Here is a 27,254-nt window from a genome sequence, read left to right as displayed (position 1 = left end):
GGAATCACCAATTCTGAGACTGTGTTCTGTCAGTGAGCCAATTAGCTACCCATCTAGTAACGTAAGTGTTAATCCCTATCTGGGAGAGTTTATCAATCATGCCAGAGTAAGGAAATATGTTGAAAGCCTTGGCAAGGTCGAGATAGGCTGTGTGCATTGTCTTACCTTCTTCCATGACCTTGGTGACATTCTCAAAGAAGTCTACCAGGTTTAATAAGAATGATCTATCCTTAACGAAGCCAAACTGGGTTGGGTCCTGAGTTTGAGGGTTGCCTATGTCCTTGTTGATGAGGTCCATGATAATTCTTTCCATGGCCTTGTAGATGAGGCTGGTTAGACTTATGTTTTTTTAGTTGCCAGGGTCAGTTGACAGCCCTCGTTTGTGAAGGGAGATTACTGTTGCTGGTCTCCATTCTGCAGAAACATAGCTCGTACTAAAGCTATGATTAGAGAGAATGCCAAGTGGATCTGCTAGGTCTTGTTTTAGATTTATTATTTATTTTATCTGCAGTTTGTTAACCGGGAATGTCCACTGGGCTGTGCAGAGCCAGGCTTCACTGAAGGCCTAGGGAGAAAAGCTCCTCAGTACAATAAAAAGTACAATTAAAGTACAGTTTAAGCAAAATTATGTACATTGGTAGTACAGCACTGTTTGACAATATTGGATAATAAACATCAATTCAGTACAAATACATTTATATACAAAGGCAGTATAGCATTTTCTATTAACTGGATTGCAAAGCTGAAAGTATGATTAGCAGTTTAGAAGTATTGTGTGAAGGATTAATAGATAAAACTAGTCAAGAAAGTAGAAGGAGATTATGTCAATTAGAGATAGGAATTTCAAGGGGGGTGAATGCAGGACCATTTCCAGCTGGAAGATAGGTAAGAGTGGAGAGAAGTTCTGAAGTGGGCAGGATTTTGGACTGATCTGATTTTTAATAGAAGGGCATTCCAGTTCTTGGCTAAACAGTAAGAGAAGAGAAGTTGGCCTGGTGAATGATGAGGTTTGTGAACCTCAAGCAGTTGCTGATTCTATGACCTAAGGGCCTGTTTGGGAGGTAAAATATGAAGAGAGAACTATGGGTACGACAGTCAGGAGGTTTAAACATACATTTGTAGGCAGTAAGGAGTTGCAGGTAGTTGATGTAGTTTGGAAGCTCTAGCATTTTAAGGAGAGAAGAGCATTACAGTTATGAGAAGTTTTTGGAATTTGTTGCAAATTTTGCAATTTTATTGTAAGACATCTCGAGCTTGGTAAGTAGAGGGGTACCACACATTAAGGAAGGAAGAAGAGTATGTCTGGAAGAGGGGTAAGGAACTGGTTGTGCCTACAGAGCATGACAAGTTTAGATTTTGTTTTCCTCATGTTTTGTTGCAGGTGAATATCAAATTTTAGTTGCTCATGTATGGTTACTCCCAGAAGTTTTGAGTAGTCGACAATATCTATTTGTGCTTTAGTTTGGGAGCCAATGTTAAACATGTCTTTGTCCAACAGGGTAGACGTTTGGGGTGAAAAGTATGATCTTGGATATATTAAGGTTAAGGGCTACGTGGTGTTCAGCATCCAGGATTTAGTGGTGGAGAAAGATATTTGCATTTTGAGTTGGAGTTTGGAGATAGAATCATCTGTGCAGGTGATGGCAGTGTCATCTCCATAATGGATAAGGGACCCACTGGATATAGATGTGTGGAAGTTGTTAATGAAAATACTGAATACGAAAGGGCTGAGTATGGAGCCTGGAGGAACTCAGGTAGAAGTGTGAAGACAGGAAGACAGAGAGTTCTGCCATTTGACGACCTGTTATCTGTGTTTTAGATAGCTTGAGAACGAGTTGAGAGCGGTGGCGGACAAAGTTGGAGAATTGTGACAGTAGCAGAAGGTAGGAAACTGTGTCAAATGCCTTAGAAAGATCTAAGAATATGGTAGATACAATTTTCCCATTATCACAAGCTCCGTTAATAGTATCCAGGAAAGAAATAAGGGCAGTTGTAGTGCTTTGGCCTGGTCTGAACCCATGTTGTATAGAAGACAGGAAGTGGTTCTGAAGTAGCTAGGGAATTAGCTGAAGATGAATGCATTTTTCCAAGATCTTATAGAGGACAGGTTAGCGGTAGGTCAAAAGTTGGAGATACCATTTTTCCTACCTTTATAAAGAGGGAGAATGAAGGCTTTCTTCCATAATTTGGGGACATAAGATTCTTAGATGGATCTGTTGATTAGGATACTTATAGGGAAAGCAATGGCATCAGGTGCAATTTTTAGGAATGTTGGGGGTAAACTGTCAGGAGCATTACAGCAGGGTTTGATCCTCAGGAGTAGTCTTTTAATGGTTGTGGTAGAGATGGGATTTATATTGAATTAGGGGTAGAGTGGGGGGTAGGGGTCCAGGGTGGAGGTGGTATTAGTAGAGATATGTATGGGGGGGGGGGCATTGGTCAAGGACTGTCAGTTAACTCTGTCACTAATAGGAGGGAAGCTAGTGGCAATGTTGGCTATTGAATTTATAAAGAATGAAATAAAGAAAGAGGCACCTTTGTTGAGTAGGTTTGTCAGGGTGAGGACAAGGATTGTTTTTTATGCCAGGGTTCAGGAGGGATGAGATGGAGTTCCAGAATTTCTGGGGTTTTGTTTATGTTTAGACTGCATCTTTATATAGTGAGCTTTTCTGTCATTTTGCACCAGCTTTTTTACCTGGTCACGGAGCTGTTGGAGTGTCAGGGCATCCTGGTTTTTGTTAGATTGATTATTTTTCCAGGTTTTATCTCTAAGGTGCATCATATTTTTAGTGGGTTTGGTTAGCCAAGGAGCACAGTTAATTTTGACTTGTTTCATGCTGAGAAGTGCATGGCTATTTAGTGTGTCCAGTAATGTAATATTGAAAGAGTCTACTGCATTGTCTAGTTTGTCTTTTCGGCTTTTCCCGGTCAAGGGTCGCCACAGCGGAACTCCAATCCGCTAATGATTGGTAGTAGATTTTTATGGTGCCAAGTTGCCAGCCCAATGCCCAACCTTCAGTGAAGGCATGCTCATTCACACATGTCTTTCGAACGCCATTCGACTGCAGGGAGGACATGTAGACTCCACACAGAAGGCACTCCAGCCGAGAATCTAACAGGAGAACCTCTTGCTGTGAGGCAACAACGCTACCGCTGTACCACCGTGGCTTCCAGTCTACTGCATTGTCTAGTGGGAGAGTTAATATGTGCCTGTTAATATTTCTGAGAATATCAGTAAAGATTAAAGGGTTGAAGTCAGTTAGATTCATTGTCTGCTTGTACTGGTGTTGATTTTGTAGGACTGAGGTGGAGTGATGGATGAAAGCGGGGAGGTGGTCGCTCAGTGTGTCTGGAAGTGTGCCTGCTTCAAACAGTTTATTGGGGAGGGAGATGAGAATCCAGTCTAGAGTGGATCCTGAAGTGTAATCTTGGTTAGGTCTGGAAGGGGTGTTTATTATTTGGATGAAGTTATACAAGTTAAATGGGAGCTAGAGTTAAGGTTTATCCAACTGATATTTACATTGCCTAGGTGGTGTTACAGTGGTCTGCAATATCTTCACAGTGTCCCTTTATTGTGTTTTTTTGAAACTTGTTAACGCTACTGGCACAGGGTTTCACTGGTATTACTTGCAATAGTTTTGTTTTCAATGTTAGATGAGATCTAGGCTAGAATTTCTTCCACTAGAGGAATATTATTCCCAGGGGGGATATGTAGAGAGCTATGGTGCAAAGGTTTTCGTAGTTATTAAGCTTCAAAGGGCAATGGTAATTTCTGCATTTGCGACTGTGGAATGGGATTAGTGTAGGGTACTATATTGAATGAGTTATGAAAGACTAGTTCTACTCCACCACCTTTTTTGTTAGGTCTGTCAGATCTTACAGTTTGAGAGTCTGGTGGGAGAAATTCAGAGTCTTTAATGTACAGTTTTAACCATGTCTCAGTGATGGCAATTATGTAAGGTGTGCTGTGGACTATCCATGTGTGAAAATTTGAGATTCTGTCACAGATTCTCTGAATATTTATAGTTACCATGTGAATGGAATGGTGTGGGTTAGTTCCAAGGGGAGGTGAGGACATATTAGTGGCAGCGAGGACTGGGTTGGGATGAATGTCTCCTGATAAAGGCAAAATAATGAAGGCAAACAAGTAAGATAAAAGTTTGCGCTTTGTGGGAGTTTTGGGATTATTCGGTAAGCAAACTGGGATATTATCTACTCCCACTGAGGCCACGTATTTGGCCTTGGTGAGTGCAGAGATGACCTATTCTATAGAGATACTAGGCAGACGGCTGGTGTCAGGTATGACTAGGGACATGGTAGGTGGAGATGGGCAGGGACGTTTGCACTGAATCCGTCAGCTAGCAGGTTGACGATATCTTCTGGTGTAGTATGAGTGATTCCATCTACAACCAGCTTGGCACATAGCTGGGCGTTCCTTTTACACTTCAGACATGGTTAAAGAATGCCTTATGATTATCCATGGCTAGGGATGCAATTTTAGTTTTGTAACTTGCTTTAGAAGACTTTTCAAGATTTCTGATTCTATTGTTAAGGCTAAGAAGGAAACTCTTCCTCCGCAGAGTGATATCCCTCTTGTTTTGGACAACTGTTTCTTCCAGTTGTTATATAATCTATTTATACCTGAAGTCCACCAAGATGGCTTCATTTTACGGGAAGACCTGGTTTTGATCCGGTCAGGTACAGCAGAGTCTATGCAGTCGCTTAAGTGTTTCTACATGGCATATGCGTACTCTTCAGCATAGTGATCACTGATGTCTGCGATTGCAGGTGGTATGAAGCTTTTTTGTACCATTGCTTAGTAAGCTGTAGTTAGCTTTGGTAAAGGTTTTTATAATTTTTATTCCCGTGAGTGTATCAGTTCCAGAAGTTGCTTCAAAATAGCCTGATTTGTGGCCTGACCTAACCAGGGAGGGCATCATGCATGGGGAAGTACAATGACTCTCCCCATATTGGTGAGTCCTATGCCCAGAACATTAGATCATACTACTCACCAAGCTGAACAAAGAAATGGTGATGGTGAGCTGCCTGTCAGGTACAGGATATGACAGGTTGCTCAAGTCCCTTTACCCTAGGTACATGTACAACATGGATCATGTTCATGTGCTGTGAACAACCCAAGACACACATTCTTTGATTATTTGAAGGGACACATGGTAGAGCTCTCTCAGTATGCATATAAGGCTGAGGTACAACTAATCTTTTTTTTTTAAACGCCTTTATTGAATTATCATTTGAGACACAGGCAACTTCACATTTATAAAAAAGAATCAAACTGTATTACCAAGTTCATGTTCACAAACATTATATACTTCACATATATTACTATATATCATATAACCTAAGCAACATTACGTAAATTATTTAATTCCTGACTTTTTTTTAAACAATTAACATCTTTATTAAACCAATAATATATAAATAAGAAATGCTACCATTCAAAGGTCTCCAGCTGAAAAACCAAGAATATTCGAAAAAACAACCAGATGGAGACCACCACGATATAAATAAAACTAATTTATTGTGTAACAAGCGCTTTCACGTGCATCCAAGCACGCTTCCTCAGGTTTATACAACTTTACTCCATTAGATAGCTTTTATATACTTCTAAACCATCCACTAATTAACTTTAATTTAATCAACTGATGAAATCTTTATTAAACCATAACTTATGACATAGGCAATCATAAATGTATATAAATGTAAACAAACTATACCAACAATTCTAGTTGCAAGCATTTTACATCACAAACCATTAAGCAAAAAAACAACTGCAGGACAAACCTCCTTGGTAACCACGAAGACCACAGCTGGAAAAACAGGCTGGAACCAACGTTTCTTTTTGTTTAACGGATTTATTGGATTTTTCAAAGTCACAAAGAAATAAAACAGACAAGTGAATCCCAGGCTTTATCAAGATACTTGTACATATACAAACAGTTTAATTGATTAATTATTTAATTAAAACCATTTTTATTGTTAAGAACATTCTAAAATATGCTTGTGCTTAAAGCTACCACCTTTCGTAAAATATTACATGGGTACAACATAAAAAATATATATAATGTAGTGTGAATTTGCGTGTTTCAAATACTTAAATGCTGTTGATACAGCTTATATAAAACCTCTTACATTTAATTAATTAATTTTATGTTTCTTATCTTCTTGAAATGAGTTAAAATTAGAAATGGAAATTTTTTACGGTGCTGTGCAAAACTAACTTGAAATAAAACCTTCCTTGTTAATTTCATAGTGCAACTGAAACTGTTCTACAGTTGGATTTTCTTAAATTGCATGGTGCAACACTAGCATTTCATGGACTTGTACTTAGACGTTCCTATTTCAAGCAAAGGTGCTTTGTTATTGTTGAACTAAAAAAGCATATGTATTAAAAAATATTCTCTTATCTGCCTGTACTTTTGTGTATTATATAAATAATTACAATAACATAGGTTAATTAACTATTTCATTCATTTATAAAAATATATCTTTGTTAATTCATCAGGAACATGTGAAATGAATCTGCAAATAAATAAATAAATAAATAAATAAGTACTATATTTAAATTTAATATATATTTAAAAGCACAATCTTTTTTGTAGTTAAAATTCATTTTATATTTGAAACTATTGTTTATTTTAATCATTTTTCTAAAAAATCTGAGATAAATTTAAAAATTCCTGCATGAAAATTTTATAAATTCTGAATCCCAATATAACCATTAATTATTGTATTCTATTTATATATTGTTTTTGCATTCTTGTTGTGTGTTATAGTTTGGCTCTTCTCTGTTTAAGAACACTGCTTATGCTCACATGTTCGTTTAACCCTGGTGTTTTTGATGAATATAATTTAATTTGCCATACTAATTCCCTATATTCTAGGGATGTTTCCCAGTCACCCCCTCTGATGTCATTTTTAACTTGTTCGAGAACTAAGAATTTTAAAGTAATTTCTTTACATACTAAAGAATGTTTATAGAATGCATTTGTTTAGATGTTCATATACTCTTCTCTTCAAAGTTCGTTCTGTTTTTCCCACATAAAAACACAAGCAATGTTGGCATATTCCTAAATATACTAGGCCCTTTGTATTACAATTATAATGCCCTAAGGAATATAAACCAATATTTCTAGATTTTAAATATAATCCTGTATCATTAAGCATATAAGCACATTGCTTGCAGGCATTGCATTTATAAGTGCCTCTCATTAATTTGCTGTTTATATTATTAATCATTTCTCCTTCAAAGAGATTTTTAAGGTTACTATTTCTCTTCCTAATAAAAATTGGCAATTTTGGAATTAATTTGTTAATCTCTGTGTTATTAGATAACACCGGCCAATATTTAATAATGATGGCCTCAATATCCTTGCTATTGCTATTAAAGGTATGTGCAAATGCCTGATTTCTGTGGTCTTCATTATCTGAAGTCTTATTATTACTTATAGTATTCATTAGTTCTTTACCAAGAAGTGGTGAATATTGGTCTTTTCTTTTTGTCCAGATTTCATTGGCCAATGTGTTAAACAAATTAATAGGATAATTTTTCTCAAGAAATAATGTTTTTAAATATTCTACCTCAGCTTGGAACAAACTGTCGAGGCTCTAATCAATTGGCCTTTGAAATTTCTATGGATACTAGATTCAAATATATTTGTTTCAATGTTTTTCATTAAATTAATGTCTAAATAGTGTAAATAGTTAGGGTTGATTTCGTATGTGAATTTTAAAAAGTTGGTGGATGTATTAATGTAATCCATAAACCTTATAAATTCGTCATAAGTACCTTTCCATAAAATGCAAATGTCGTCCAAAAATCTTTTATAATGCACTATATATCTGGCCCAATCTGTTGGAAAGATATGTTCCAATTCCCAATGGTGTAACATGTTCCCATTGCAACTCCCTTATTTTGCTTGAATAGCTCCCCATTAAAAATTATAAAGGTGTTGTTTAAAATGGTATCCATAAATTCTACTAACAAATTTATGGTGTTGCCACTAAAGGTTGTAAGTTTTACTAACATGTTACTAAACCATTTGAGTCCTATTTCGTGTGGGATGCTGGGAAATAAATCGATAATGTCAATGGTAATCATAAATTGTGTCTTTGTAAAGAATTCTTTTTTTATTCCATTTAAAAATTCCCATGAATCTTTACACAAACATTCTATTGATGTTACACATTTTTTGGTCATACTGTCAATGTATTTACCCAGTAGTTCTGTTATGCCTTTTGCACCTGCTACAATTGGTCTAAATTTTAAGGGTTGCAAGCCCTTATGGACTTTAGGTATGCCAAAAATGATAGGCGTCAATGGTTTTTGTACTAAAAGATAATTGAATAGTTGTTCATTTATTGCTCCTTGTAGGAGGTGGTCTTCTAAATTGTATTTAATTTTGGCATAAGCTATATTCCTTTCATTTAATGATACTTGTGTATATTGTTCTGTATCATGTAACAGGTTATAAATGTAGGCTTCGTATACTTGCTGGTACATAAGTACCACCCCAACCCTTTGTCCGTTTTCATCACCCTTATTTTTTATTTTTTCAAAAATGCCAACAGTTTGTTAAATTCTTCCGGAAAGTTGCTAAGTTCTTCGTGTTTGCTTTGTTTATTAAGATCTCTAAATTCATTCTCCACTAGCTCTTCATATATTTTCAGGGAAGGGTGTAATGGGGGGTTAAATGTACTTTTTCTTTGAAGTCCCTGTTGTTTGTTTTGTGTGGTACCAAAATAAATATTCAGATTCAGTTGTCGCATGAATAATTTTAAATCAATAATAGTGTTGGTGATGTTTATAGAAGAATTAGGTACAAAGTGTAATCCTTTCTTAAACAAAGCAAAGTATGTTTCATTGATTTCTACTTCTGTAAAGTTGTAAATGGAAAAATTGTCCTGTTTAGCAATTGTGCATGTGTGAGAATGTTCTTCCTGCTCCCTGGTTTCTAATATTTCTATAACCACAGGATTATTAACTGTTATCTCCTGAATCTGTTCCACATTTGTGTTGGCTGGTTTGTTTCCCCGATTCATTTGTCTTCCTGGGGCCTGTTGAAAAACCTGTTTGTTACCATAATTACTTTTTTGTGCTAATCTTTCACAAACCATACTGACACACTTCCAGTTGCAAACTTTATACATCACTTATAATCTACCCAATCATTTTCAGTCAAACATTACATCGCTCATTCGCCTTCATTTCATAGGTTCATAGCTGGTTACTCACTTGGAGGTCTTTATAAGATTAGTCGTGTGTACCCAATATAATACTAAAGAAGCCCAATATAAAGGATCTTGCCTAAACTCGAGATCTTAATTAGCAATGGCTGCCCATATCTAGGAGGGTCATAGGTGAAATCCCCAGCAGGAATTTACAGTTTCCCATCCAGTCATCCAGGTTGTGCTTAAACAGGGTCATAGAGGGGCTTTGCTTGATGTGAATTGGTAGCCTATTCCAGAGGAGGGTTGAATGGTATGGTATCAGTAATTTACTAATTTATGGATCATGTGACTTAATGGAGGGGGTTTTAAATACAAGGTTCATAACCTTTTAATTATCTGATGAAGTTCTATAAAAAAAGGATGAAAGCACTTACCTTTGAGTTTGTAATAATAACATTCAGTTCCAAACAATAGAGTGCCCAGCATGGACCCCTGTGGATCCTCACTGGTGACAGGTCTGCTGGTTGAGGTAAAGTTCCCAACTTTGACTGAGTGTGATCTGTCTGTGAGCTAGTTAGCAACCTACGTGACGATATAAGGGCTGATATTCAACTGAAAGTGCTTATCAATGATGCCCGAATGTGGGATTGTGTAGAAGACCTTGGCTAAGTCAAGGTAGGCTGTATACACATTTGCCTTAGCTTATGGCTCTGGAGATGTTTTCAAAGAAGTTCACCAGGTTTAACAGGCATGACCTACCCAGGACAAAAGCAAACTGTGTCGGATCAAGGGTATGGAGATCACCCATATCCTTATTTATAAGGTCCATGATGATTCATTTCATGGCTTTAAAGATATGGCTGGTTAAGCTTATTAGTCTGCAGTTCCCAGGGTCTGTTGCTGTACCCCCTTTATGAAGGTGGATGACTGTTGTTGTTTTCCATTCAGCAGGGACAAAACCAGTACTCAAGCTGTGATCGAAGAGAGTACCTATTGGAGTTGCTAACTCATGTTTTAGACCATTTATAACGCAATCTGGGATGCCATCCGGTCCCATACAGGCTGGGTTTTGGCCTTGGAGAGTGCATTTACGACTTGCTCTTTAGAGATGCAAAGGGAGGGAGATGTAGAGAGAATGTTTTGTGGAATGTTTGGAGGGAACAGGGGGGGTGAAATTTATGCAAAACCTGTCGCACAACAGGTTAGCTATTTTCGCAGCATCAGTGTGTGTGATGACATCCACAGCTAGTTTAGCACACATCTGGGTCCTATCTTTTAGGTTATGGATATAGTTGAAGAATCCCTTATGGTTATCCTTAGCTATGACTTCTAAATTTTTTCAAAGTTGCCCTTAGAGGATTTTACAAGTTGCCTTATTTGCTTGTTCAAGCAGAGGAGGGTGTTATTCCAGTACTGGGACCTCTCTTTTTTATTCTTAGACAGCAACTTCTGCCTCTTGGTGTATAACTTGCTAATGCTGGATGTCCACCAGGGAGGCTTGTTGTTTTTTGTTGAGGATTTTGTTTTGACCCTATCAGGTACAGTGATGTCAATACATTTGTGTAAGTGTTTGTACAGGATATTTGTAAATACCTTAGTATAGTTGTCAATGCCAGCTGTGGGAACAGGAGCTTGGAAATTATTTATGCCATGCCTTAGGAGGGTATAATTAGCTTTGGTGAATTTCTTTAGCCTGATTTCACCTAAGAGGTTTTCAGGTATTATAGCTACTTCAAATGTGACTGATTTGTGACCAGATTTAACCAGTGAGGGTTCTATACTTGCGGTGGTGCAATGGTCATCCATGTTGGTGTGGACCAGGTCAAGAATATTTGAATCCCTCTGGAGTTGCATACTATTTCTTCCATGGTATTAGTGTTAAAGTCCAGGAACCTTTGAATGAGCATGTCTGTACTCATATAAGTTTCCCAGTCAACAGAAGGATAGTTAAAATAGCCCATGACTACAGTGTTTGGTTGCAATTTGATTGACTCAAACAGTTCCAAATAAGAAGAGTGGGCATCTTGGTTCACTGAAGGGGGCCTGTAGCTAAAGATGACTTGAAGGGGGGTGGGTCTTATCCACAGATAGTTGATGTTTGAGCAACTCCATGGAGTTTTCCTGTCTTAACCACTCTACAGGTGTATGTATTTTTGATGACGATAGATACTCCTTTGGTTCTCACATGTTCATTTTGCAGTGTGCAAGTGTGGAAAGCATTGTAGTCTTGCAAGGCCAGGGTACTCTCTGTGGCTCTGAACCAAGTTTCTGTTACTTCACAGATGTAAGCATCCTCCAGACGTCAACATTCCTCATGGAGATAAGTGCTTCCAGAGAGTGCAGTTTCTGAATTAAACTCATAGCGTTTAGCAGTATAACCTTTAATGTATTTGTAAATGATATTTTCACACTGGAAATATTCTTCTAGAGACTTTGCCTAAAAAGGCACTATGGGGGTGGTAAAACCTGCAGGTGACAGGTGAAGACCATTTCTGGCAAAGCAGAGTGATCTATCAACCATGTCATCCGATGCTGACAGAAAATGGATCCCCTAGAATGACACCAGAAACTAAGCCAATTGTTGAAGTGAATCATTTTTTGTTTATATTCCGGTATCATCCTATGTGAAGGTAGAATGCTGCTCAAGGCTAGGGACAATACCTGCTGGAGACACATATTCATAGGGCTCATTCATGTCTCTGCATACAGTCCAGTGAGTTACGTCTCAAGTCATTCACACCAACATGAACTGTGACAGAGTCTAACGGTACATGTTGTTGAAAGAGGTGAGGGATGTGTGACCTGATGAATCCTGGCACCCGACAGACAGCTGACCGTAACCTTCTCCTTGTTCAGCCTGGTGACAGGGATATCTGAGTGTCTGACAATCGAGTCACTTATGACTACAAATTTGATTTAGATGTGCTTTGCCTTAGGGACTTATTTGGTGAGACACTGGCGTTTGTGTTTTTATGTGTACTGAGTGCTGTAGGCATTGTATTAAGGTGTAGCATGTTTGTGTTTGGAAGGTTTCTGGGCTTCTGGTGAGTACCGTGGCGTATGATGGTTTATGTGTTGCGTGTATGGTTTGCGTAGGAGGTGGAGTATGTGTGAGCTGACAACCTGTTCAGTGTTACTATTCTGTACACTAGAGAGCAAGGATTCCAGATTCATAGTGTAGATGCCTCTCTCACAAATCGCACTTTGGTGATTTAGGAGTAGAGGATTGTCAGTGTACAAGAGGCAGTTGCTACACTGCCTCAGGATATCCATGTCAATCAGGCTGGTAGGAGAAATGGAGGGAAACTGACCATCCATAATGCTAGGTTAACCCCTGTTTTCACAACAGGGAGAGAAAATGGAGGGGTGTGGTATAACTGGGTAGTGTAAACGGGGTCTATACCAATTGGGTGCTCTATACAGGTTGTATGCTAGCAGGGGTTCTCTAAATGATATGGGGCTATGTATATTTGGTGTTTTTGGGACTGTTTAAGAGGCAAAAGAGAAGCTGAGGTGCTCTTTCAGCAGCTAAGTGCAATTTATGGACTTCTTGGCTGATCACAGGTAGCTACTCAGGGAAAGCTTAGCCACTAAAGTATTTGCATCTATAACCGCCAATTGTTACCCCCACTGCACTGCAGTGCATGATGGTGCATGATGGAGCGGTATGCGTAAACAGATGAATACAGCAGAGTAGTGGCTGGTCGCCTACCTCTGTGGAGCTGTGTTAAAACAGTGAGAAAACTGAATTAAAGAACTTAACCAGTAAAAAACCTCAAAACTGAACCCTGTGCAAGCAACCTTCAATAGCACGAGTCTTAACTGACTCTCCTGCCACAAGGGAGCAAGGGGGCCCTCTCCAACAAAAGATTGCCTGGTTTGGTACTCAATTTAACAAACAGAACCAGATTCAGCAGGTCTGAATCTAGTCTGTGATACAGCAGACAAAAGTGCAACAAATCAGCAAGAGCATTTCTAAAAAAAATTAGCAATATAGCAAAAAATACAGTTTAAAGGATAAAATTGTACTTATGGTGAGCAGAATGCAACAGATTCCTTGGATAGCATTGATGAGTACAGGAGAGCAATGGCTGTTCGCCTAACTCTATGGATCTGTGTTAAAACAGTGACCAAACTGAATTGAACAATTAAACAAAAGCCTCATTCCTCCCCAGTATGTATTGTTCCCACAATCCATTCCTCCACTCCACTGTGTGTATCGTTCAACCCAGTTCTCATTTTTCCTATGTAGTTTTCTCCTACCCATTTCTAAAGTTCTCAGTTTTAGTTGTTACTGTATTCACTACTTCTAGCATAGATGGTTTAGATTTTGATTTCCATTTTCTAGCCATTGCTTTTTTGGCAGACACAACACAGCCTTACCATGTCTAGGCATATCCAATTCTGTATCATAGCCCAGAAAAAATATCTGCCTCGTCACACCAATCTGCCCACCCAGCATCTCTGACAGTGCATCCCACAGGGAATCCTTAAAGTCAGTGAACTCCCTGCACTCCCAGAAAAGATATTCCCAATTACCACTTTCTTTCCTGTCACATCCAACATTTGCTATCTATCTGAGGAAAAATTCTGTGGCATCTACGTTTAATTATTTATTTGCAGTTTGTTAACCTGGAGTGTCCATTGGGCTACGATCAGACCTTTTTCAATGGAAGCCCAGGGAGAAAAGCTCCAAGGACGCACATGTAAAACAAACCAAAGTCAACAGGAATTAATACAGAAATTAAATACAAAGTATTACAAGCACATACATGTAGAACAAAAAGTCAACAGAAATTAATAGAAATTAAATACAAAGTATTACAAGCACATACATGTAGAACAAAAAGTCAACAGGAATTATACAGAAATTAAATACAAAGCACTACAAAAGCAGGATCATCAGAAGTTAATACAACATGTGCACAATCATAACATTAACAAAATGGATTGAAGTAGTGAAGAAATAACAATGGATAAATAGTATACAAATTATAGGAGGATGGAAACAACCTAAGGTAAGTATACTATTGTGTGTGGATTGCCAATTCCTACAATATAAGGTATAAAGGAAGTAAGTAAATTGAAAGAGAGAAGTGGGAAGGAAGAAGCAGCAAAATATGGCAAGCGTTTGGTAAAATGTAGGGAGAGTGGAGGTAGCTAGGAGGAGGTAAAGAGAGGTGACAGCAGGAGCATTCCCAAGTGGAGGAGAGATAGGAATGGAGCAAAATCTTAAAGGAGGAGAGGTTCTGGGTAGTTCGGATATGGGGAGGAAGTGAGTTCCATTTTCATTCTAGAGAAAAAGAGAAGAGGAGCTGCCCGGGGGAGCGTAAAGGTTTGTACACTTCAAGGAGATTCTGGTTCTTGGACCTAACAGAGATCAATCAGGAAGATATAAAGTAAGAGTGGAGGAGAAAGGGCATAGGGATGGATTGAAGACAAGTTTGAAGGCAGTACCTGAGGTATAAAAATATCTGTGTAAACATTTCTAAGCAAAAATCCTAAATCTTCTAGATTTTGTTGCATATTTGGAAGACAGACATATATCCTCCCAATGTTTCTTTGCGAATTGCTAATCCAGTTTCTCTTCCCAGTCCTTTCTAACCTCCTCTGATTGATTATAGTTATCATTGCAATATTTTATATGCTCTATTAATTATTCCTTTTTAATGGCAGCTTCGATTCTATTAATAACTCTACCAGTGCTGGTCTTTGTTTTAGGACGCCATATTTATTTCTCTTTGCCTATACTCTGATATCAATCCTTGACAGTGAAGGCAGTCAGTCTCTAACCTGCAGTCCAAATAAATTCTTGGCATCTTCCCATTCTATCATATTTCCCTCTCTTGTTATTTGCTCTCAATACTTTGCTTCCTTTGTCAGCTTTCTACAATAAATGCCAGCCCCCTCTTGCCTACTGTCTATATCCCTAATTGCAGTAAACCCTATTGGCAGGATCTCCTCTCTCTATTCCAGTGTCGGCTTAGTTCTTACAATACTTTCTGCTACTTTATGGATATTCTGTATTACTGTTACTCTCCTTAAAGGACTGCATTCAAAATCCAAGTCTCTTCTTGTTTCTTGAGCTTCCCCCGTTCACACTTGTCAGCTGTCAGCTGTACAGATGTTCACAGAATGACCAGATTTTTGCCTCATATTTTTTATCTGATTTCATAAAATTATGGTTTTCTGGCAAATTAGTGGCAAATCACTGAAGACTGAAATTAGAAAATAATGAGAGACATTTTAGTTTCAGACTTCATACCATTAAGAAAATTCATGCTAATGCAAAACCCATTATTCTACCAACTTCCTAAGTTTGTAAAAGCAGTATTTAAAAAGTGTCCCTATTTTTGGGCCTCTGTCCCACTGGCTTTCTCCACATTTCTTGCTCTAAGAGGTTGAGAGGTATGCCCCTGTTTCTTCATCAACCCTTTCCTCTTTGAATTACACTTTTCTGCTTGTGCTATGTATAGCGCCCAACTGTGTAGCTCTGAAATACCACTTCAAGTCGGTTAATTACAATCCGCCTTGTTCTACTGGAAGAATCAGTTTATCCCACTAGACTCTTGCCGTCTTCCCTACCCAGATAAAGTCCTTCAGCTCTTTATTAATTGATATCCACAACTTCTTCTCTGGTCAATAAAAATATGCTTGATCTGTGTACAAGACTAATGGAACTAAAAACACTAACTGCTTTTATCTTACTACCCATATCCATATAACAAAGCTTTCATTTTCTCAGGTTTTGTATCATCTTTTGTTTAGTCTCCTCCTAGATATACTTAGCTGAAACAAGAGAATCATTTTTAATCCATACTCCTAAATACTTCATTTATCATGTTCCCATAAATAGAGGTGATCCGGACACATGCTCGACTAGCATATGTCCGAATCACAAAACATCAAACACACATACATGAAAGTGTTTAACATCAACAAGCGCTTCTGTGTATGCGAGCCTGTTTCGTAGATCGGACTACAGTGCGGGTAAGGGAAAATTCCCTTTTCCCCACTGTAGTGCAATCTCTCAGTGAGAATAATAAAGTAGGGGGGTTGTGGGGAGCATAAGGGGGCTTCTGCAGAAACGTAGATTTATTTTTTTTTGAACTACACATACACGGAAGAGTTTTCCATGTTAAGCGCTTTTGTGTATGTATATTCGATGTTTTGTGATTCGGACATATGCTAGTCGAGAATGTGTCCTAGACCCAAATAGAGATATAGCTGAACTAATTCATGTATGGGTAAATAATTTATCGCTATTGCCTTTGTTTTAGCTTCATTAATTTTGTATCACAAAAAGATATGAAACTATTCCACAACACTAATTTTTCTTTCTGGTTTTGGCAGGTATAAAATAATACCATCTGCAAAAAGCAAAAGCTTTTCTTGACTACCATACCGAGGTACAGCTAATTTTGAGTAGCATCCTACTTTTTGCCACAATATAAACAGAATATTACTGACTTGAACAATAGGTTAGAATTTGCTGTCATTTCAAGTGTATCCGATTTGTACTAAGTCTGGCAGTTGGAGCACAGGGTTAAGTCTGTGATCTGTAGTTCCTTTGATACAGGGTTTGTGTCCCTCACTCCTCATTTGCCCACTGTGTGACTATTTTTCATAAAGTCACTTAACCAGATATTGCTCCTGCGTCACCCCTAAAGAGAGACTGCTTAACCTCTAGGGTCTGTGGCTAGCTAATGGATATCATATGTCTGCCTGAAAGTAGATGGCAGTCACTGTAACAGTTTTGCAAGGGATGGACCGCATTTTCTCATTTTTTTTAAACTGGCAAACAATTTCTCCACTTCCACAGTGCTTTTTGCAAGCAACTGTAGACTTTTCCATCCCCAATCTAGCCTAATCAAACCAGTATAGTAAAAAAGTACTGCTGCTCAAGGTTAGAAGTTTTCATTAGAAGCTCCTTGAAATTAGAAAGTACTTGCAGCAGCATCATTACTGAAACGTAGTTCCAATGCAGTCATAGCACACCACCTCTACCAGGATTAAATGTCTTCCATGCATTCAGCCCTCTAATGAGGTTGTCTCTGTTATAGGTGGTGATCTGTCCATATTCTTTTCCAGTTTCATCACATATAGATTTGTACAGCAAAGATCCCAGACTCTTCCACATGCTAATAATTATAAATAAGATCTCTTGCCATAAATTACAAACTATAAACCCCTTCTGTGATACCCACCTACCCATGAGGCATATCCAAATGAGTTTGAGAGCCTCTTCAGTGAGTGAAATACTATTTGTGGGGATTTCAAATATCGATGGGTCCTGAGAATATATCTGGATGCATCCTGAACAACATGAAGCATGATTTAGCCAAGCCCTAAACACCACCGTTCAACCTCAGGCTCAGCACAGGCTGTGTACCAAGCAAGCAAGCAGCCAGTCCCCCTGCACAAGGGATAACTCTCCACTGAGCTTGGCAACTACTGACCTAGAAGTCTGATCAGTCTCATATGTAAAACTAGGTAAAGGATTCTCATGGAGTAAATAAAAACACAGGGAATCTCCAAACACTAGATCCATCTCAGTTCAGATTCGAAAACGGCAGGTCATGCTTACTCAACCTGGTGGACTTCTTGGAAAGTGTTACAACACGAGTAGGCATGAATATAAAACAAACTGCAAATCAGCTACCACTACCTGACAAAGACCATTTAATACCCCACTTGAGCATTGCAGAAACAATACTAAACCCCTATGTCATCCACTGCATCTCCAACTGGCTCACAGACAGAAAGTAAGAGATCAAAATAAGGGAAGCTACCTCCACAAAAAGACCAGCTACCAAAGGATTCTCCCAGGCTTGGTGCTGGAACCTCTCCTGTTTGGAATTTGCTTCTCTGAATTTAAAGCCAATACTAAAAGACTGTGAATGACAGTTTGCAGATGATTGCAAACTGCATGCACTTACAGAATCCACAAAAAAAAAAAACTTGGGCATCCTGCATGAAGGATTGCCCCAAACAAATAACTGGTGCTATACTCATGGACTAAAGCTAAATGCCAAAAAAATCCATTACTGTGTATTTTGGTAAGCCTGCTCCCCAGAAAACTACTACACTGAAAATACACCTCAAGAGCTGACCTAGTCATTTGAGATTTGGAACTTATTTGGACAGCAACTTAACTTTTAACCAACATGTGTCCACTGTAGCGAGGAAGTCCTATATTGCACAACTTATTAACATGGGGATTGCCTCTAGGTCCATGGATGTCATTGTGCCCCTCTGTGAAGCCTCTACTCCCTTTGGAATGTATCTGTCCAGACATATAAAACGGCTGGAATGCCTACAGAGATACCTTACAAAAAGGATACTCATCAGAAACAATTTGTCATACAAGGACTGACTCAAAACCCTATTGCTATACTTAATTTTATAGAGACTGCTAATGATTTGTGTCTAACATGTCATATATGACATCCTCTGACCAAGACCTAACTGGACATCAGCGAATCAAAATACACTAGAAATAATTGGTTCAAGGATCTGAGAGTCTGCAACATCAAGTGAACAGTGTGGACAGACAGGTATATTTCGCAGAGGACACTACATAAAACAAAGCTCATCTCTGTGCATATTCAAGCAAAAATTGGATCTACGTATGGGAAAGAGGAAATTTACCTTAGGGCTGTCCCCTACTTATTTATGGAAACAGGCAGCTAATAAATGACATATACTGCACTTAGGCCTTATAAATATTCATGTTCATGCACATCCATCCACTCTGCAGTATGCAACTACCACCCCACCCATACAGTACAAGAAGGAATCAGTACTGCAAAACTAAACCAGGACATACATTTTGAGCCCCAAGAGCAGGATCACACTCAAACAACTCTGCAGTCTGCAGCTACCACCCCACCAATATAGTATAAGAAGGAATCAGTACTGCAAAACTTAACAAGGATATACATTTTGAGCCTCAAGAGCAGGGTCAGTCCACCCAGGCATTCTACTTGTATATTTTATGAGAGTGAATCTATAACATTAGCAGTTTTTCGTAGTAGTTCTCAGCGTGCTAATAAAACTGACTGTTGTAGCCTTGTCCCCCCCCCCCCCCCGGCTAGTGCAGTAATCCTAAGTGTCCAATAGACAGTATGCATTTAATTCCGATCCCTGTGACTAAATTAACCATCAAGCAACCCTCTCAGTGCTTTCTGCCTTAGTTTGTATCACTTGTGGCCCACCTGTTTATTTGCATCTCTATGCATTCCCCTTCATTACTAATGTATCTCCCTATCTGTGCACAAACTGGCTACTAATAAGCAAGTCAATGTGAAGACACTCCCAACCTTAATAAGCTTTGCTGTCTCTTCTCTCCTTCACTTTACAGGTAGAGTTTGAATTATTACTTACCCCTTCTGAGGCATCCACTGATAGATTTCCACTGATCGCCTCTCTGGTTTCTTTGCATTCCACCTGGTTTATACCCTTGTGCTATCCCCCTCCCCCAATACTAAGTATATATTACAATCCTGCTGAGCATGGAGCCATCTTTAAATTTCTAGTCTCCCACCAGGACACAAGTGCTCTTCTGCAACTGAATTCTGCTTGCTGATAAGCCATTAGACCTCATGAAATTGTTTAAAGTGTTAAGATTTGTAAAGAAATACTTACTTTTTACTCTTGTCTTGGTGGGCTCTGCCCCGCTCCATTCACCCTCGCTAACTCTTGAGCTGTCTCCGCTCCTCTGCCCTGCCCCCTATTCCCTCCCGCTACATTTACAGTAATCACAGCCACACCCACAGCTCAACTTCACATCACCTCCACCAATCACAGCTCCTCAGGTCAGATCACATTACACCAAACCAACTTGCCCCACCACAAAATACTCCCAACCACTCTCATTCCTACTAGGCATTATTTACATCACCCCACACTACTTACCCATCCACACAGAGTGCAACCCTATAATTCCTATCCAGGCCTCCACTTAGAACCAACTTAAACTTTATAACCATGACTATCACACAACTAAGTCTAGACGGTCTTCTCATAATTCCTTATAACTCCGCTAGTTATCACTCTAGCAATATCCCTAAGCTTAGTAGCACAACACTACATTATGCACTCCTATATAGAGACACCGCACGTTATAATAATATCTGCACACAATTGTTCAAGAACTACATAACAGATCAATTCAGAACTAAACACATATGCTCATTCCTACTCCAAAAAAAACACAATACTTTCTCACACTAATCACCAACTCCAACATCTGTATCACCATTTTAACACCAGGCTCACCATAAGTGGGGATATCCACCCCAACACAGGCCCAAATCCATCCTGTCCCAACACAAACTGCTCCAACACAAATGTCAGAACATAACAACCCCACTATCTTCATCCCCGGGCAAATCAACAGTAGCAAAACCAACCATCTTTTAATGCTAAATATTAATATTAGAAGTATCAAAAATAAAATACCTGAACTCCAGACCAACATAGCACACTACACCCCAGACATACTTGCTTTAACAGAAACCTGGCTAAATAAAAACATAGCTAAATCAGAAGTTTTCCCTACCGGCTACAATATCATTAGACAAGACAGACTTCTTTGTAAAGGGGGTGGAACTGCCTTACTGTACAAGTCAAACTTAACTGTACGTCACCTACCAAATTCCTACCCCTCCCCAAATAACTGTGACATACTTATCTCACAACTTCACCCTAAAAAGGTCATTACCACAATTGCGATTAATATTCCATCTGGTAATACACCTGCTAGCCTTTAAGACTTCTTATCCTGGTGTTCTTCCACATACTCACAAGAAACCATTATTCTGGGGGATTTCAACCTAGATTGGTTCACCTGTATATCAGAACTACCATGTAATCTAATAAATATGGCTACTAGCAGCTAGTCCAAATTCCAACTAGATGTGATAAAAAATCTAAAAGGGAATCCATCCTTGACTGGGTCCTAGCTAACAACCCCACACTGTACCCCCAACATACCCCCAACACAGACAGTCTCCCAGACACCGCAAATGACCACAACATAATATACCTTATACGTAGTAGAACAAGCATATGCAAAATCACCAACTATAAATCCACTAGAAACACAAATAAATTCTCTCCTGAGGTCCTCAATACTTTACTCTGGAACTGTGACTGGATCCCCCTAAATACCCTCCCACTTGACCAGGCTGTAGCATATTTCTACAACACCTAGACACTGTCGCGCCATTCTGTAAAATGAAGATTAGAACCTCTACAAACCCCTGGCTCAGTAAAGAAACCAAACAAATCCTCAAGTCCAGAGACACTGCCTGGCTTTACTATCAAAAAAAAAAAAAAAACAAAGAAACACAAAACCTAAATAAGTACCAAAAAATCCGTAACCATGCAAAAAAATACATTAGGCTGGACAAAAAATCCCATTACACATTACAAACTAAATACCAACACAACCCCGAAAAATTGTGGAAAAATTTAAACCAGCTACTAAAATCCACCAAAAAGGCTACCCCCAAACCAATCACCCCTGACACTAAAGTTCCCATCGAAACACTTTGTGAACTCAATTCTATCCTTAGTATCACAGGATAGTTCCTACCTCACTATCCCCCCCAACACAAATAACACTAATACAGGCTTTACCCTCAAAACAGTTTCCACCACTTCAATCAAAACCATGCTCTCCAAATTAAAAACCTCATCAACAGCAGCCGACCTACTCCCAGCTATTTCTTGAAACTCACAGCAGATGCTCTTGCTATCCCAATCTCCACTCTCATAAACATATCAATTGTTGAAAACTATGTGCACAAACTCTGGAAAATATCCTATGTTAAGCCCATACATAAAGGTGGGACCTCCAATGAACTTAATAACTACAGACTCATTGCTTTACACTCACCCCTTGCCAAAATCCTACAAAAATGCATCCATAACCAGGTGCTAAAATATCTCCTAGACAGCAACATCCTGTCACCTACTCAGCATGGTTTCAGACAGGCCCATAGTACCACTACAGCCCTCCTCTGCTTCACAGACACAGTAAACAGTCTCAAAAACGAAAGCCTGCAAGTGTCAAACTCTTTTTTTGGATATGTCCAAAGCATTTGACACAGTCTTGCACCAACTCCTACTAAACAAACTAAACCAATATTTCCTATCAAATTCCACTCTTACCTGGTTTCAAAGCTACTTAACTGACAGGTACCAAGCGGTGAAATGGGAGAATTCTCTCTCCTCAGCTGCCCATAACTATAGCAGTCCTACAGGGTTCTATCATAGGACCACTACTAGTCACAATCTTCACAAATGACCTCCATACCTACACACAGCATGCATCAATCATTCATTATGTAGATGATACTACCTAAATCTGTGCTGCACAAAACATTCCCACCCTCCTGCAAACAGCTCAACTAGCATTTTCTGACTTTGAAAACTACCTTACCAAAGCCCAACTTATCCTCAGTCCAAAAAAACCTCAGCTTATGATTATAACCTGTTCTATCAAAACACAGATAAGTCAATTCACTATCTACTCCACATCACTCCAGTGGCACAGGCTAAGCTACTGCGAATAACCATAGACTCCCACCTAAAATTTGATAGTCATCTCAACTATTAAAAAGTACATGCCAAACTGGGATCACCCTACCATATCAAACCATTTCTTACCAACACAGCATCAGCCACTGCTCGCTCCCAACTTCTATCCATCCTACTCTATGCATCTCTCACTCTGACTACTCTCAAAAAAACTGAACTAAGCAAAATGGAAGCCTGCTATAACAGAATTGCCCGCTTTGCTGCAAATTGCTCATACAGAACTCTTCACTGTACTGCTTTGAGGTAGCCCCACTGGCAACTGCCCAACCTCCTAACCGACAATCAGCTCTGCCTCTGTCATTCTATTACTTCCCCAATAAGTGTCCTGCCCTAAAAAACCTAGTACATCACTCAGCCAAAACGCCTCTTAGATCATCAAGCAAAGGACTACTAGAAGTCACCAACAGCTACAATAGCTTTGGAGATGCACTATATAGTAGTTCAGTGGCTAAAAAATGGAACTCTCTCCCCACTAGCATAGAAAACACATCGTCCAAAGCCTCCGTTAAAAATCTCATTAGGCAACATCTCAAGCAAAGTTAGCAGTGCCATGATTGCTCCCCAGGTTAGTGAAAGCGGATAAGGTACACATACTAAACCTAGAGTACTTGATAATAGTTTTCACTCTTACAAACACTGGCTAATCTACAATATATGTACTGTACCTGTGTAATGTATTCTACCTATGTTCCAAATTTCAGCTGTACACCACATATCTATTAAATTACCTTTATTTTAAATTAATTTATGTTTGTTTGTTCTCTCCACTGTAACTGTTGATGTGCTGCATACCACTGTAAAAACATGTTGACTGTAATTTGTGCGCATATTGAATATGTCTAAATATCTAAATGTATCTGTAATTTTTCTATTTGGAGCTTTTCTCCCCAGGCCTCTGCTGAAGAAGGGCCTTTTTGGCTCAGTCAGACACCCTCAGGTTAACAAATGTAAAATAAAATAAAATGAAATAAATGTTATCTTCTACCTTATTATTACTAAGTTTAACAAGAATCTTGTCAATGAAAGGGTAAAGGTAAATGAAATGGTAATCTAAACACCATACAAGTTGTGAAATTTGGCTAGGGTTAAAATGACCCACAAGGGAAGATAGGTTCATAGCCGAGTACTTAGCTATCCATTTATAAACTGGAAGACAAATACCACTACCAATAAATAAACACAATGCTTCCTACAGGTCATCAGTGCTAACTCACTAAATCAAATAGTGCGCGGCCCTAAATGCCTCAAGTTTACTTGACTGGCCATCACAGACAGCACCAGTGTGGCCTGTGCCTATAGCTAGTGGTCAGATCTGACCACTGTTCGATAATCTTTATGGTAAGTACCCAGCAAAACATTCTTACAAACCCTACTAGCTTTGTCTCCAAGGCTAAGCTATTGCAGTCAACTGATGATGTGAAGTAGTTCAGTAGCCCCTGTTCTCAAATACCCAGTAGCTACACCACTGCTCTTACAGAGAGTTTCTGTTCTCACCTGCATCAAAATATAATCTGTCCCAATCAAACAAGTGGAGTTCCATGTTACGGAGCAAATCCTGTTGGTGGAACACTGACGTAAACAAGCTGTATAACAAAAGAAAAAATTCCTCATTTTTAGGAATAAAAGGAAAACCCCACATTCCAAATATGTATTAAGTAGTTAAAAAACTTAGCTTTGCTGGATTTCAGTTTCTTCCCAAGTATGAAGTGAAAACTGTAGCTTCTAGCAATGACAGCCATGGTCTGTCATCTGATATGTCAGAAACATAACACCAATAACTAGCAATATACTGAGCTGAACAGTGACATTGCCAACATATTAGCCAATAAGTTAAATTTAGTTCAAATTTCTCCTCACCTCTACAAGCTCTCCCATACATGACATAATTTCTACATCCAAAAAGATCAACTATGAGGAATTTTTAAATCTCTCTCTCAGACCTAAACACTAGTAAAGTAGGCCCTAAAAATGTACAGAGACCCCAGGATGTTTCATCGTCAGTATGAAGTACTGCCTCACTGAGCCACTCCTGAATCAGTTTAACCTCAGCCTCTCAAATGGTTTTCAGTAACAGGTACAGAGAACAATTGCAGTCATTCCCCACATAAGGGTGGCACAACCACAGATCCTGACAACTGCAGGCTAACAGGCCTTGCCATATGCATCTGTAAGATAATGCAGTGCATCATTATGGGATGCATGATCATAGTTATCAACAGCTTACAATCCCTTGACCCAAACCAGTTTGGGTTTGTAAAAACAACCGAGACTGGAAGTACTGTACATTTATTCAGTATTGTATAGACTCTTGAGGAAGATCTATGCCCTCCATTCTGTGCCATTAGAGGCCCTGGTATCCTGGATGTCTTGTATCTTCACAAGTCTAATAGTTCCACAAGCAACAAAAGTACAGTTTTGTACCTACCATAAATGTAGATGTTCGAGGATTCCCTTGCTGCAGTCCTGACTATTGGGTATAGTCCGTCCCAGTCGGCCCGAATACCAGAGAGAGCGGGCGTCGGTCATGGCGCCAGGGTACTAATGCGCATGACCGACGCTTTCTCAGTCTTTTCTTGCCCCAGATGTCAGAAGACCCAAAAGACAAGTCCCAAAAACAACCTGCACCAAACATGTACAATATATACAGTAATATATATACAAAAAATATAAGCATGTACAGGCACGTACACAACCACCCTGAAACACAGAGGGAAGGAGGGAGGGACTGCAGCAAGGGAATCCTAACATCTACATTTATGGTAGGTACAAAACTGTACTATGTTCTTCTTCCCTTGCTGCAGTCCTGACTATTGGGTAGAATCCCAAAGCAGAGGTAAGGGAGGCTGGCAAATTATAAAGTAGCAGGAGCTGACAACATGCCTTGTAAAACAGCTGTGGCAAAACCAGCTCTAGTCTTAGAGTATATAGGCAGGTGATAATGCCTAGAGAAAGTATGCACTGAACTCCAAGTAGCTGCTTCCAGAATATCCTTAGTTGCCACCCCTTAGAAATGCTGTTGAAGTGGCAGTAGCCCTAGTGGAATGAGGCCTAATCCCAGCTGGAACCTCTTTGCCATGATGGGAATAACAAAATGCAATGCAAAAGCCAATCCACCTAGAAATAGTTTGTTTTGACACAGGTTTGCCCTGTGAACTTAAAGCAAAAGAAACAAGCAACTGCTGAGACTGCCTAAAATCTTTAGTCCTGCTCAAATAATAACGCAATTGCCTGTGTACATCTAAAGTGTGCAAAATCTTTTCCCTTTATTTTGAGGATCTGCAAAAAACGTAGGCAAATGAATAGTTTGGTTTAAAGCCACACTAGAAACCACCTTAGGCATAAAGGAAGGATTAGTACGTAATGATACCCTGTCCTTATGGAAAATCAAAAGGGCTCTACTGCCATAAGGGCCTGCAACTCAGACACCCTTCTTGCAGAAGTAATAGCCAACAGAAAAGCCGTCTTCCATGACAAATATTTCAATTCAGCAGTAGCTGCCGGCTCAAAAGGTTGTAGAGTAAGTTTTTCCAACACAAAATTGAGATCCCAAGCAGGAGTAGGAGCTCTACGGGGTCTTATATTCTTTGCCCTCTAAGAAACTGCTTGAACAAAGGATGCGAAAACAAAGGTGGGTCACAATCATAGTGAGCTGAAATTGCTGCAGCATGAATCTTTATGGAAGAGAAAGACAAACCTTTGTCCAATAACTCAGTAAGATATTGAAGAGCCACACTCAAATTAGGCTCTGAAATCTCCAAATTCTTTGCTGTACACCAAAATAAAAATCTCTTCCATTTTTCTGCGTACACTCCTAGTACTAGGCCTTCTAGCTTCCATAATCACATTTAAAACTTGTTGAGGAAGCTGAGACCTTCCATGTTTCAACACAGAATATGCCAAGCTGTGAGATGGAGAGATTGAAGCTTGACATTGAGCAGATGACCGTCCTTCTGAGATAACAGATGAGGAATCAGAGGTAAAGGCCATGGAGGCTTCTTTACAAGACTCCTTAGAAGTGGGTACCAGTGTTGCCGAGGCCAATCTGGAGCTATCAAAATCATCCTTGGCCTGTCCTGTCTGACCTTTAGTAATACCTTTGGAAGAAGAGGTAGAGGTGGAAAAGCATAGACATGAAGGTTTTTCCAACTGAAAGACAGAGCATCCACTTTCCAAGCTGTGTGATGAAACCCCTTTGTGCAATACTTTGGCAGCTGGTGGTTTAGTGGAGAAGCGAACAGATCTATGTCTGGAGTTCCCATGACACTGTCAATTTCTGAAATACATGAAGATCCAGTTTCCACTGTGGGGATCCATGATTTGTCTGCTTAATACATCTGCTAGGAGTTCTGTGCTCCTGGCAGAAACCTTGCCTGAAGAGTCAGTTGCAGGCTTAACGCAGTCTCCCATAAAATCATTGCTTGCCTGCATAGAGGATAAGAATGTGTTCCCCTTGCTTG

Source organism: Protopterus annectens, chromosome 7.part0 (genome assembly GCF_019279795.1).
Source record: "Protopterus annectens isolate FY-2018-M chromosome 7.part0, PAN1.0, whole genome shotgun sequence".
In the NCBI taxonomy this organism is placed as follows: Eukaryota; Metazoa; Chordata; order Ceratodontiformes; family Protopteridae; genus Protopterus; species Protopterus annectens.
Note: the sequence above shows the minus strand (reverse complement) of the source record.